This window comes from Colobus angolensis, unplaced genomic scaffold (genome assembly GCF_000951035.1).
Source record: "Colobus angolensis palliatus isolate OR3802 unplaced genomic scaffold, Cang.pa_1.0 Scaffold37, whole genome shotgun sequence".
NCBI classification, from domain to species: Eukaryota; Metazoa; Chordata; class Mammalia; order Primates; family Cercopithecidae; genus Colobus; species Colobus angolensis.
In genome coordinates, this window is record NW_012117043.1 from 5,041,216 (window position 1) to 5,053,997 (window position 12,782).

The following is a 12,782-nucleotide window of genomic DNA, read 5'->3' on the forward strand; positions in this document are numbered from 1 at the left end:
AATGGTGTAAACCCGGGAGGCGGAGCTTGCAGTGAGCTGAGATCCGGCCACTGCACTCCAGCCTGGGCGACAGAGCCAGACTCCATCTCAAAAAAACAAAACAAAACAAAAAAAAAGGTATGTGACAAAATTATAATGCTCTGCCTAAAGACTTGCAAAGCATACTCTGTATCCTCCTTTAAAGGTCAGATATTTGTTTACATTGTGTGCTTAGGGGATCCCATTTATGACAAATCACTTTTTCATACGTCATTTCCCCTACAATCACCATTGTTTCACAATTTTTTTTTTCTTTTTTTTTTTGAGACAGGGTCTAGCTCTATGCCCAGGCTGGAGTGCATTGGCATGATCATGGCTCAGTGCACCCTCAACCTTCAGGGCTCAGTTGATCCTCCCATCTCAATCTCCTGAGCAGCTGGAACTCTAGGCACACACCACCACGCCCAGCTAAATTTTGCATATATATATAATATATATATACACACATATATAATATATATATACACATATTTTTATTTATTTGTTTTTAGACACAGGGTTTCACCATGTTGCCCAGGCTTGTCTCAGATTCGTGGGCTCAAGCAATCTGCTTGCCTAGGCCTCCTAAAGTGCTAGGATTACAGGTGTGAGCCACTGTGCCCAACCTTGTTCTACAGTTTTATTTTTATTTTTTAGACAGGGTCTCTCTCTGTCGCCGAGGCTAAGTGGCACGATCTCGGCTCACTGCAACCTCTACCTCCCGAGTTCAAGCAATTCTCCTGCCTCAGCCTTCCGAGTATAGCTGGAACTACAGATGTGCACCACCAAGCCTAGCTAGTTTTTTATTTTAAATTTTATTTATTTATTTATTTATTTTGAGAGGGAGTCTAGCTCTGTCGCCCAGGCTGGACAGCAGTGGCGCAATCGCAGCTCACTGCAAGCTCCGCCTCCTGGGTTTACGCCATTCTCCTGCCTCAGCCTCCCGAGTAGCTGGGATTATAGGCACACACCACCAAGCCTAGCTAGTTTTTTATTTTAAATTTTATTTATTTATTTATTTATTTTGAGAGGGAGTCTAGCTCTGTCGCCCAGGCTGGACAGCAGTGGCGCAATCGCAGCTCACTGCAAGCTCCGCCTCCCAGGCGGAACCTCCCAGGTTCACGCCTCCCAGATTCTCCACCTCCCAGGTTCACGCCATTCTCCATTCTGGGACTACAGGTGCCCGCCACCATGCCCGACTAATTTTTTCTGTTTTTAGTAGACAGAGTTTCACCGTGTAGCCAGGATGGTCTTGATCTTCTGACCTTGTGATCCGCCTGCCTCGGCCTCCCAAAGTGCTAGGATTATAGGCGGGAGTCACTGCACTTGGCCTGTTCTACAGTTTTTAAAATTATAATTCTTTTTAAAATCAAAACATTCTAAACAGTTTTTGTTTTGTTTTGTTTTTGTTTTTCTGAGATAGAGGTTTTGCTCTTGTTGCCCAGGCTGGAGTGCAATGGCGCAATCTCGGCTCGCTGCAACCTCCACCCCCAAGGTTCAAGAGATTCTTCTGCCTCAGACTCCAGAGTAGCTGGGATTACAGGTGTGCACCACCAAACCTGGATAATTTTGTATTTTCATTAGAGATGGGGTTTCACCATGTTGATCAGGCTGGTCTCAAACTCTTGATCTCAAGTGATCCACCTGCCTTGGCTTCCCAAAGTGCTGGGATTATAGGCATGAGCCACTGCGCCTGGCCAATGGGTTTTTGGTTTACCAATTGAGCAGATAGTATAATATTTTCATATACCCCCCAACATACACATACATTTTCCATTTTCCCCTATAATTTCCCCTATTATTAACAGCTTATGTTAGTATGGCTCACTCATTACAATTAATGAATGAATACCAAAAAGTTATTATTAACTGGTCCATAGTTTGATTTCCTTAGTTTTTACTTAACGTCCTTTTTCTGTTACAATATCCCATTCAGGATGCCGCTATATTACGTTTACTTGTTGCGTCTCCTTAGTTGTTTCTTAGCTGTGACTGTTTCTCAGACTCTTTTGAGGATCTTGACAGTTTTAAAGAGTTCTGGTCAAGTATACTATAGGATGGCCCTCTATTAGAATTTGTTTTTCTCAGGCTGGACACGGTGGCTCACAGCTGTAGTCCCAGTACTTTGGGAGGCCAAGGTGGGTGGATCACTTAAGGTCAGGAGTTTGAGACCAGCCTACCCAACATGGGGAAACCCCATCTCTATTAAAAATACAAAAATTGGCCAGGCACGGCCACTCACGCCTGTAATCTCAGCACTTTGGGAGGCCGAGGAGGGCGGATCACGAGGTCAGGAGTTCAAGACCAGCCTGGCCAATATGGTGAAACCCCATCTTTACCAAAAAATAGAAAAATTAGCCAGGCATGGTGGTGCACATCTGTAGTTCTAGCTACTCAGGAGGCTGAGGCAGGAGAATCACTTGAATGCAGGAGGCAGAGGCTGCAGTAAGCCAAGGTCATGCCACTGCACTCCAGCCTGGGCAACAGAGTAAGACTCTGTCTCAAAACAAAAAACAAACCAACAAACAAAACAAACACAAAAATTAGCTGGTCACAAGTGGTGTGCACCTGTAATCCCAGCTACTCGGGAGGCTGAGGCAGGAGAATTGCTTGAACCTGGGAGGTGGAGGCTGCAGTGAGTCAAGGTTGCACCACTGAACTGCACTCCAGTCTGGGTGACAAAGCAAGACTCTGCCTCAAAAAAAAAAAAAAAGAATTTGTTTTTCTCATGGTTAGATTGGTGTTACAGACTTTTGTGACAAAGATCACAGAGATAAAGTGCCATTTTAGAGTGCCATTTTTCATCATAGCATATTGAGGGTATATATGATATCAACATGATTTATGACTGTTTATATTGACCATAATCACTTGGTTTGAAGGTGTGTTTGTCAGGTCTCTCCCATCAAGTTATTCCTTTCCTCCCACTCCCCACTTTTCATAAGGGACTCTTTGGAAGGAAATCACTATGCACAGCCCACACTTAAGAAGTGGGGAATTATGCTCCCTGTCCTTAGGATGGAGTATCTACATAATTTAATTAGCATTATTCCATATGGAAAGATTTGTCTATTCACTTCCATTTATTAATGTATCCAATTATTTATATATCAGTATGAACTCATTGTGGAGTCCTGATAAGTTAGCAACAAGCCCCAGGGTGGAGGAGAACAATTGTTCTGAGAAACAGCTAACTACAAACATCCTGTTTGCACAATATCCTGTTCCCAAATAACTCCTTCTACCTGTAGTCCCTCCAGCTCCATCCTATAAAACTTTCCTCCAGCCCTGCCTCTTTGCAGGCAGCTTCCTCTCTGCTGTGCTGCCCAGTGCTTCCTTGCAATATACTTTCTCTCTAATACACTTACTTTCTTTAACTTACGGCTGTTTCAGCAAATTATTTTACCACCAATGACGCTGGCCCAAATTAGCTGCAACCCACCACAATCATGAATATTTATGTTATACTTGAGGTTATAATACAATAGTATGGTATTCATTCATTTATTTTGCTCAAATATTTCCAAATTTTCCCATTGGGTGCTCTTTCATTTGGCTTCTTTTACATATCTCTCACAGTGATTTTTTTTTTTTTCTTTAGCACTTTCTTACTTTCTGCCACTACAAGATGCCCAGGCTGGTTTTGTACATTTTTTACCCATCCCTGGAATCAGCCATTTCTCCAAGGAGTCCTGGTTACTCTTACTGAAGAATCATATTAGAAACCAAGATCTGAGCAATAGGTGTACTTGTTACTACTGAATTGGTCTGGCTTTTGCCCTTGGCTCCAGGGGTGTATTCTCTAAGACCCTGTAATGCCTAACTGAAAAGTGGGTCCTTGTTAACCTGGGAGCTTTAGGCCATGCCAGATAGCCTATGCTAACAATGTAATTAATGGTGGAGGTTTTGAGCCATGTGGTATCCGTAACAAAAAACAGCCATGTGAGTGGTCAATCATGTCTATGTGACCAAGCCCCAACAAAAACTCTGGACACCAGGGCTTGAGTGATCTTACCTGGTTGGTAATACTTCTAGCGTGTTGTCACAAATTGTTGCTGGGAGAAGTTACCACTGTCTATTACTCCACCAGGAGAAGAAACTAGAAGCTTCACATGAGGAATTCTCCTGTACTCTGTCCCATGTGCTTCTCCCCTTGGCTGGTTTTATTATGCACCCTTTTATTGTAATAAACCATAACTGTAAATATAACAGCTTTCAGTGAGTTCTGTACCTCTAGGGAATTATTCAACCTGAGGGTGATCTTGGGGACCCCTAAACTTACAATTGGAGTCAAAAGTGGTGGTGGTGCTGTAAACTTTCAAACTTTATAGTATGTATATACTAACTTGTGCACATACCCATCTATAAAAATTTCTACATGCAACTATCTAACTATATATGAGCTCTTCTAGTATCTTCAATGCTAATCCATTACCATGGGTCATTCTAGCTTCCTCCCTTGTTGATCTGTAAAATTTCCACTTCAACAGTGAGAACCTGGCTCCCACTATCTGCTGTCTATTTTCTTAGTTGTTCAATGTTAGTGTACAAGTATACCAATAAGGCATTTATTAACCTATAAACCCATGCAGAAAAATTGTATCAACTTGAGTAAGTACTCTTATACAGTTCCTTTAGCCTTTAGTTTTACAGACTCCAGTCATTTTCAAAGTTATGGGAGCACTTTTCTCCCCATCCCTTTCAGAAAAGAAAGAAAATTTCTTTCCCAAATCCCATGACCTCCTGAATTATATTATTTTTTCTTAAAAATTTTTTTTTCTTTTTTTAGGGACAAGGTCTTGCCATGTTGCTGGACTTGAACTCAAGTCCCAAGCTGGACTTGAACTCTTGGCCTCAAGTGATCTTCTTACCTCAGCCTCCCAAGTAGCTGGGATTGCAGGCACAAGCCACCATGCCTACCTCTGAAAGCTACTGTTAAATTTGTACACACTGAGGTTGACTTTTTGTGCTGTAAAGTTCTACAGACTTTAATAAATGCATAATATCATGTATCCACCATTACAGTGCATACAGAATAGTTTCACCACCCTAAAATGCCACTCTGCTTCACCTATTCATCCCTCCCTTACTACTGTCCACAACCCCTGACAACCACTGACCTTTTTACTGCCATCATAATTTTCCTTCTCCAGAATGTTATATAATTGGAATTGTTACAGTATATAGGTTTTTCAATTACTTAACAATATGCATCTATGTTTTCTCCATGTCTTTTCCTGGTTTAATATCTCCTTTCTTTTGATCACTTAATAACATTCCATTGTACGAATGTACCACAATAGTTTGGTTATCCATTCGCCTATTGAGGGACAATTTATTGCATCCAGTTTGGGTGCAGTTATGAATAAAGCTGCTGTAAACATTCCTTTGCAGGTTTCTGCGTGGACTTAATTTTACAACTCAACTGGGTATGTCTATTGCACCTAGAAATGTGATTAAATTGCTAGATCAGATGGTAAGAATATGTTTATCTTTCTTGTAAGCCACTGCCAAACTGTTTTCCAAAGCGGCTGTATCATTTTGCATTTCCAGCAGCAAAGATTAGAGTTTCTTTTGTTTTTCATCCTCACCGGCATTTCATCCTCACCAGCTTTTCAGTTTTTAAATTTAGCCATTCTAACAGACTTTAATGGTATCTCATTGTTTCAATCTGCAATTCCCTAAAGACAAATGATGTTGAGCATCTTTTTATATATTTATTTGCTGTCTCTACATCTTCTTTATTGAGGTATCTGTTCAGATCTTTTGCTCATTTTTTAATTGGGTTGTTCACTTTCTTATTGTTGAATTTTAAGTGTTCTTTGTGTATTTTGGATACTAGTCCTTTATCAGATAAGTGTTTTGTAAAGATTTTCTCCCAGTTTGTGACTTACCTTTTAACTCCCTTTACTGTGTCTTTCCCAGAACACAAGTTTAAAGTCAATTTTATCAATGTTTTTCCTCCACGCTATTTGAGTTGTATCTAAAACTCATCGCCAAATTCAAGGTCACTAGATTTCTCCTATGTTATCTTCTAGAAGTCTTATAAGTTATGCAGTTTACATTTATGTGTATGATCCATTTTAAGTTAATTTTTGTGACAGGTATAAGATCTATGTTTAGATTCCACAGGACTCTCTTAATTGAAAGGCTTCAAAGATTTATCAACATGTTATTGTCAGTGATCATCACCTTCTCTGGGACAGTCTAAGAGCCCTGGCTGGAGATGAGACAGAGTCAAGACTAACTTCTCAAATGCTGCCAACTTCTATAAACAGCATACTACATTGTCTAAATTAGCAAATGTGTAGCATATATAATTTATAAAAGCCTCATGGGCCAGTTGCGGTGGCTTGCACCTGTAATCCCAGCATTTTGGGAGGCCGAGGCAGGTGGATCACCTGAGGTCAGGAGATCGAGACCATCCTGGCTAACACAGTGAAACCCTGTCTCTACTAAAAAATACAAAAAATTAGCAGGGTACCTACAGGTGGTGGGCACCTGTAATCCCAGCGACTCAGGAGGCTGAGGTAGGAGAATCACTTGAACCTGGGAGGCAGAGGTTGCAGTGAGCAGAGATTGTACCACTGCACTCAAGTCTAGGTGACAGTGCAAGACTCTTGTCTAAAAAAAAAAAAAAAAAAGCCTCATGATTTTAATAGAATTTCTGATGGCCTTTTAAAACAATTTAACATAAATTAAAAGTCCAATACATTTTTTCTGAGTAATCTTAAATAGAAATAAAATCAGTTTGTAACTATTAGGGATAATGAAAGATTTAATGTGTGTGTGTATTCTCATTCTATGACAGTTGTATATCTTGGGAATTCTTTTTTTATTTTAAAAAATTTTTTTAAGAGACAGAGTTTTACTCTGTTGCCCAGGCTGGAATGCAGTGGGACCATCATGGCCCACCATAACCTCCAACTCCTGGGCTCAAGTGATCCTCCCATCTCAGCCTCTGGAGTAGCTAAGACTAAAGGCATGCACCAACAAACCCAGTTGATCTTAAATTCTTTTGTGGCCAGGCATGGTGGCTCACGCCTTGTAATCCCAGCACTTTAGGAGGCTGAGGCGGGCAGATCTCAAGGTCAGGAGCTCGAGACCAGCCTGACCAACATGGTGAAATCCCGCCTCTACTAAAAATACAAAAATTAGCCAGGTGTGGTGGCGTGTACCTGTAATCCCAGCTACTCAGGAGGCTGAGGCAAGAGAATTGCTTGAGCCCGAGAGGCAGAGGTTGCAGTGAGCCAAGATCGCACCACTGCACTCCCAGCCTGGGCGGCAGAGCGAGACTTGGTCTCAAGAAAAAAAAAATGTTTTTCGTAAAGACAGGATCTCACTCTGTTGCCCAGGCTGGTCTTGAACTCCTGGCCTTATTAAATCCTCATCCCTTGGCCTCCCAAAGTGCAGGTATGAGCCACCACGCCAGGCCCCCTGGGAATTCTTTGACTTAGATAAGAAGGCAGATGATGAATTACATTAATCTTAATATTATATATAGTTCATTTTTTACTGAAAGAATTTTAATCTGGGTAACATAAAAGATAAAGTTAGTAGTCTTGTCACTTTTTGAGCAACAATATATACCCAAAACTTAAAAAACAGTTGCCGCTAGAGTATATCAGGATGGTTTTGCTCTGGGCAGCATAGTATAGTGGTTGACATCATGTTAGAGATTCTAAAGCCACACCTGGGTTTGAATCCCAGTTCTCCTGTTTACCAGTTTTGTAACTTTAAGCAATTAATTACTTGACTGTTCTAAGTCTCAGTTTCCCCATTTGTTTTTTTTAAGTTATAATATGTAATATTTGAGTGTCGTCCTTGTGTAGGGACCAAGCTAATCTTTTCTGCATCATTTTTAGTATATGTGCTGCTAAAGCGAGCGCCCCATTTGTTTTTGTTTCGTTTTGTTGTTTGAGACAGGATCTTGTTCTGTCACCCAGCTGGAAAGCAGTAGCATGATCATAGCTCACTGCAGCCTCAAACTCTGGGGCTCAAGCAATCCTCTTGCCCAGCCTCCTGAGTAGCTGGGACTGCAGGCATGCACCACCATGCACGGCTACTTTTTAAAAATTTTTTGTAGAGATAGAGGTCTCACTATATTGCCTGGGCTAGTCTTGAACTCCTGGGCTCAAGTGATCCTCCTACCTCAGCCTCCTAAATGCTGGGATTACAGGTGCGAGCCACTGCACTCAGTCAAAACTATATGTTTTAATAAAATACAAAGCTATAGTGGGAAGGTCCAACAATATCACAGGTAATACAATTTCCCAGACCATTTACAATAACACTAAAAAAAAAATTAAAATTTGGGTATAAATCTAACAAAACATGCACAGGATCTGTGTGCTAAAAACTACAAAATACTGATTATTTTATTTTATTTTATTTTATTTGAGACAGGGTCTTGCTCTGTCACCGAGGCTAAAGTACAGTGGCACAATCATGGCTTACTATACCCTTGACCTCTCAGACTCAATGTGGCACAATCATGGCTTACTATATACCCTTGACCTCCCAGACTCAATGTGGCACAATCATGGCTTACTATACCCTTGACCTCCCAGACTCAATCAATCACCTTGCCTCAGCCTCCCCAGTAGCTGGAACTACAGGCACGCACCACCACGGCTAGCGAATTTTTCTATTTTTTGTAGAGATGAGGTTTCACTATGTTGCTGAGGCTGGTCTCGAACTCCTGTGCTCAAGTGATCCTCCCACCTCAACCTCTCAAAGTGCTGGGATTACAGGCATGAGTCACTGTGTCTGGCCAAAAAAAGGTTTTAACGACCTAAATAACTGGAGAGATGTGGCATGCTCATGGATTCGGAGGCTTTACAGAGCAAAGACGTCAATTCTGTCAAAATTGATCTGCAGTTGGTTTAATGCAATTCCTATAAAAATTCTAACAGATTTTTATATGTGAACAAACTGATTCTAAAATTTATATGGAAAGGCAAAGGAACTAGAATAGCTAAAAGAATTTTGAAAAAAAAGAATAAAATAAGGGTAATCACATTAACTTTTTAAAGACTTACTATAGACACATAGATCAATAGAACAAAAAAGAGTAAAAAATAAACTCACATTTGTACAGATAACTAATTTTTGACAAAGGTATAAAAGCAATTTAATGAAGCAAGGATAGTCTTTTTAACAAGTGGTGATGGCACAACTAGTCTCCTGTAGGAGACAAAATGGACCTTGATCTAAACCTCACAATTTATGCCAAAATTAACAAACTTCAAATGCATAATTTTATCAAATGCTGAACTATAAGACTCTTAGGGAAAAAACAAGAGAAACTCTGTGTGACCTAAATTTAGGGAAAATGTTCTTAGATATGACACCAAAAGTACCACCCAAAAAGAAAAAGTTAATAAATTAGACTTCATCATAATTAAAACTTTTCCTCTGTGAAAGATATTAAGAAAATGAGAAAAGAAGCCACAGATTGGGAGAAAATATTTGCAAACCACATATATTTGACAAAGAATTTATATCTAGAATAAATAAGAAATCCCTAACCTCAACTGTAAATAAGTAAGCAGTCCAATTAAAAAGTGGACAAACAAGTCAACAATGCAATCCCATTTACAATAGTCATACCCCCCATCCCACCAAAAAATAAAAATAAAACAAAATCACGACATCTAAGCAAGGAGGGGAAATGTCTCTACAAGAACCACAAAACACTTGCAAATGGGCAAAAGACATGAACAGACACTTCTCAAAAGAAGACATACAAGTGGCCAATAAACATGAAGAAATGCTCCACATCACTAATCATCAGAGAAATGCAAATCAAAATCACAATGAGATGCCATGTCACATCAGTCAGATGCCAGAATGGCTATTATTAAAAACTCAAAAAACAACAGATGTTGGAAAGACTGTGGAGAAAAGGGAACACTTATACACTGTTGGTGAGAATGCAAATTAGCTTAGCCACTATGGAAAGCAGTTTGAAGATTTCTCAAAGAACTTAAAACAGAACTACCATTCGACCCAGGAATCCCATTACTGTTTATCTATCCAAAAGAAAACAAATAGTTTTATCAAAAAGACATACGCACTCACATGTTCATTGCAGCACTATTCACAGTAGCAAAGACATGAAATCAACCTATATGCCCATCAAATGTGACCTGGGTAAAGAAATGTGGTACATATACACCAGCCATAAAAAAAGAACAAAATCATGTCCCTTGCAGCAACATGGGTGCAGCTGGAGGCCATTATCCTAAGTGAATTAATGCAAGAACAGAAAGCCAAATACCACATATTCTCACTTATAAGTGGGAGCTAAACATGGGGTACTCATGAACATAAAGATGGCAACAATAGAAACTAAAGACTTCTGTAGGGGGCGGTGAGGTAACTGTTGAGAAACTATTGGGTTTCAAAAGGTCACATACTAGATGATTCCACTTATATAACATTCTCAAAGTAACAAAAGTATGGTGATGGAGAACAGATCAGTGGTTGCCAGGGGTTAGGATTGGGGTGTGACTATAAACGGCTAGCACATAGGAGTTTCTTCGGGAGTTCTATATCCCAGATGTGATAATGATCATATGAATTTATATATGTGATAAAATCCTGTAGAACTATATACAACTCCTGGTTTTTTTTAAAGGATTGTATGTAATAACTGGTGAAATCTTGTGAGGCTGAGGCAGGTGAATCACTTGAGGCTGGGAGTTCAAGACCAGCCTGACCAACATGGTGAAACCCCATCTCTACTAAAAGAAAAAAATACAAAAATTAGCCATAGCCAGGAGTAGTGATGTACGCCTGTGATCCCAGCTACTCAGATGGCTGAGGAAGGAGAATCACTTGGACCTGGGAGGTGAGGGTGCAGTGAGCTAAGATCACGCCACTGCACTCCAACCTGGGTGACAGAGTGAGGCTCCATCTCAAAAAACAAACAAACAAACAAACAAACAAACAAACAAACACCTGGTGAAATCCAAATAAGGTCAGTAGTTTAGTTAATAAATAGTATTGTACCAATGCCAGTTTTCTGATTTTGATAATTATACTGTGGTTATATAAGATGTCATTGGGGGAAGCTGGGTGAAGAGTACATCTGAACTCTGTACTATTTTTGCAACTTCTACATGAGCCTAAAAATATTTCAAAATTAAAGTTTAAAATTCCTCTTATGTTATTATGCAGAACATCTTAATTCTCAACCTACACTTCAGATTATTTTTAAAAAGGAGCACCAATTGTTCTAATAAAAAAGAAACCAAATCATCGTATGTTTCATGTCTCTATATATATAGAAGTAGTAGAAGCTTTACATTTTTTCTTTAATTTCAAGCAGATAAAATTGAGAAACTCCTCCCTTTGCAGAACATACCAGTAGTGCTGGGTTTATTTATTTTTTTATCACAACAATATTTCAAAAGAAAATGATAATAATTTATTCTAGTCTGTGCTGGTTAGATTCTACCTGGAATATTGCTCTCAATTCTAGGTATCATACTTTAGAACAGTTAATTCAGAAGTGAGTGACCAGGATAGTGAAGAAATTTGAAACTATATTTTCTGAGGATCAGATAGAGGAACTAGGTTATGTCTATGCTAGAGAAGAAAAAATCCTGAAGTTCTAATACTGTCTTTAAGTCTACGAAAGGTTACCATGTGGGAGACAACAGATTTATTTGGAATACTCTAAGGTGTAAGAATTAGGATCAATAGTCCTACAGAGAAAAAGACTTTCAAGCAAGATAAGCAGACACTAAAAAACAGTGCTTACCAAAGAGGAAATGAGCTGCCTTGGAACACAGTGCCTATCACAGAAACAATAAAAGCACTGGCAATAATGGCCTTTCAAGACTTCTGATTTAAAATAGCAGACTGCATACATGCATTTATCTAAGAAACCTCCTGAAATGTGAAATTAAAATAACAGAAAGACATGGAAGAAATGATAGTGGACAAAAAAGATTAACAAATATTTGAAAGCAAGAAAGGGAATGAAGGAGTAGCAACTTTAACATATCAGAACAGCCGGGCGCGGTGGCTCAAGCCTGTAATCCCAGCACTTTGGGAGGCCGAGACGGGCGGATCACGAGGTCAGGAGATGGAGACCATCCTGGCTAACACGGTGAAACCCCGTCTCTACTAAAAATACAAAAAAAAGCCGGGCGAGGTGGCGGGCGCCTGTAGTCCCAGCTACTCGGGAGGCTGAGGCAGGAGAATGGCGTAAACCCGGGAGGCGGAGCTTGCAGTGAGCTGAGATCTGGCCACTGCATACCAGAACAGAGAAAGCTGAATCCAAACTGTCTGATGGGGGGATGACACCAATAATTTAGCTGGTTCTCATCAGAGAACTCCAGGAATCTAAGGAACTGGAGATACTAGCTATCTCAGACAGCAGGTATAAGGGGAAGTGTTGGAAACATTGCAATTCATTGAAATTATATAGAAGAAATACCTAAGATACTCTTCTTCTAAATTCCCATGCAACCAAACAAAGTCACCTCCCTCACATGGCAGGAAAGAAAATGTTTATTTTCTGATTAATTGAAACAGAATAGCCTTATATTCAAAGATGCAAGGTATATAGTGAGGGACTGAAGTAAATCACCTTACTGAAATTAAGAATATTATGTGAAAAATTACATATAAACAGCTGTATTCCCTTACTCAGTTCCCAAAATGCTGGCTAAAAGAGAAGAGACTAAAAGCTTTAAGATAACATAAGTCTGTGGTGGGTCACGCCTGTAATCCTAGCGCTTTGGGAGGCG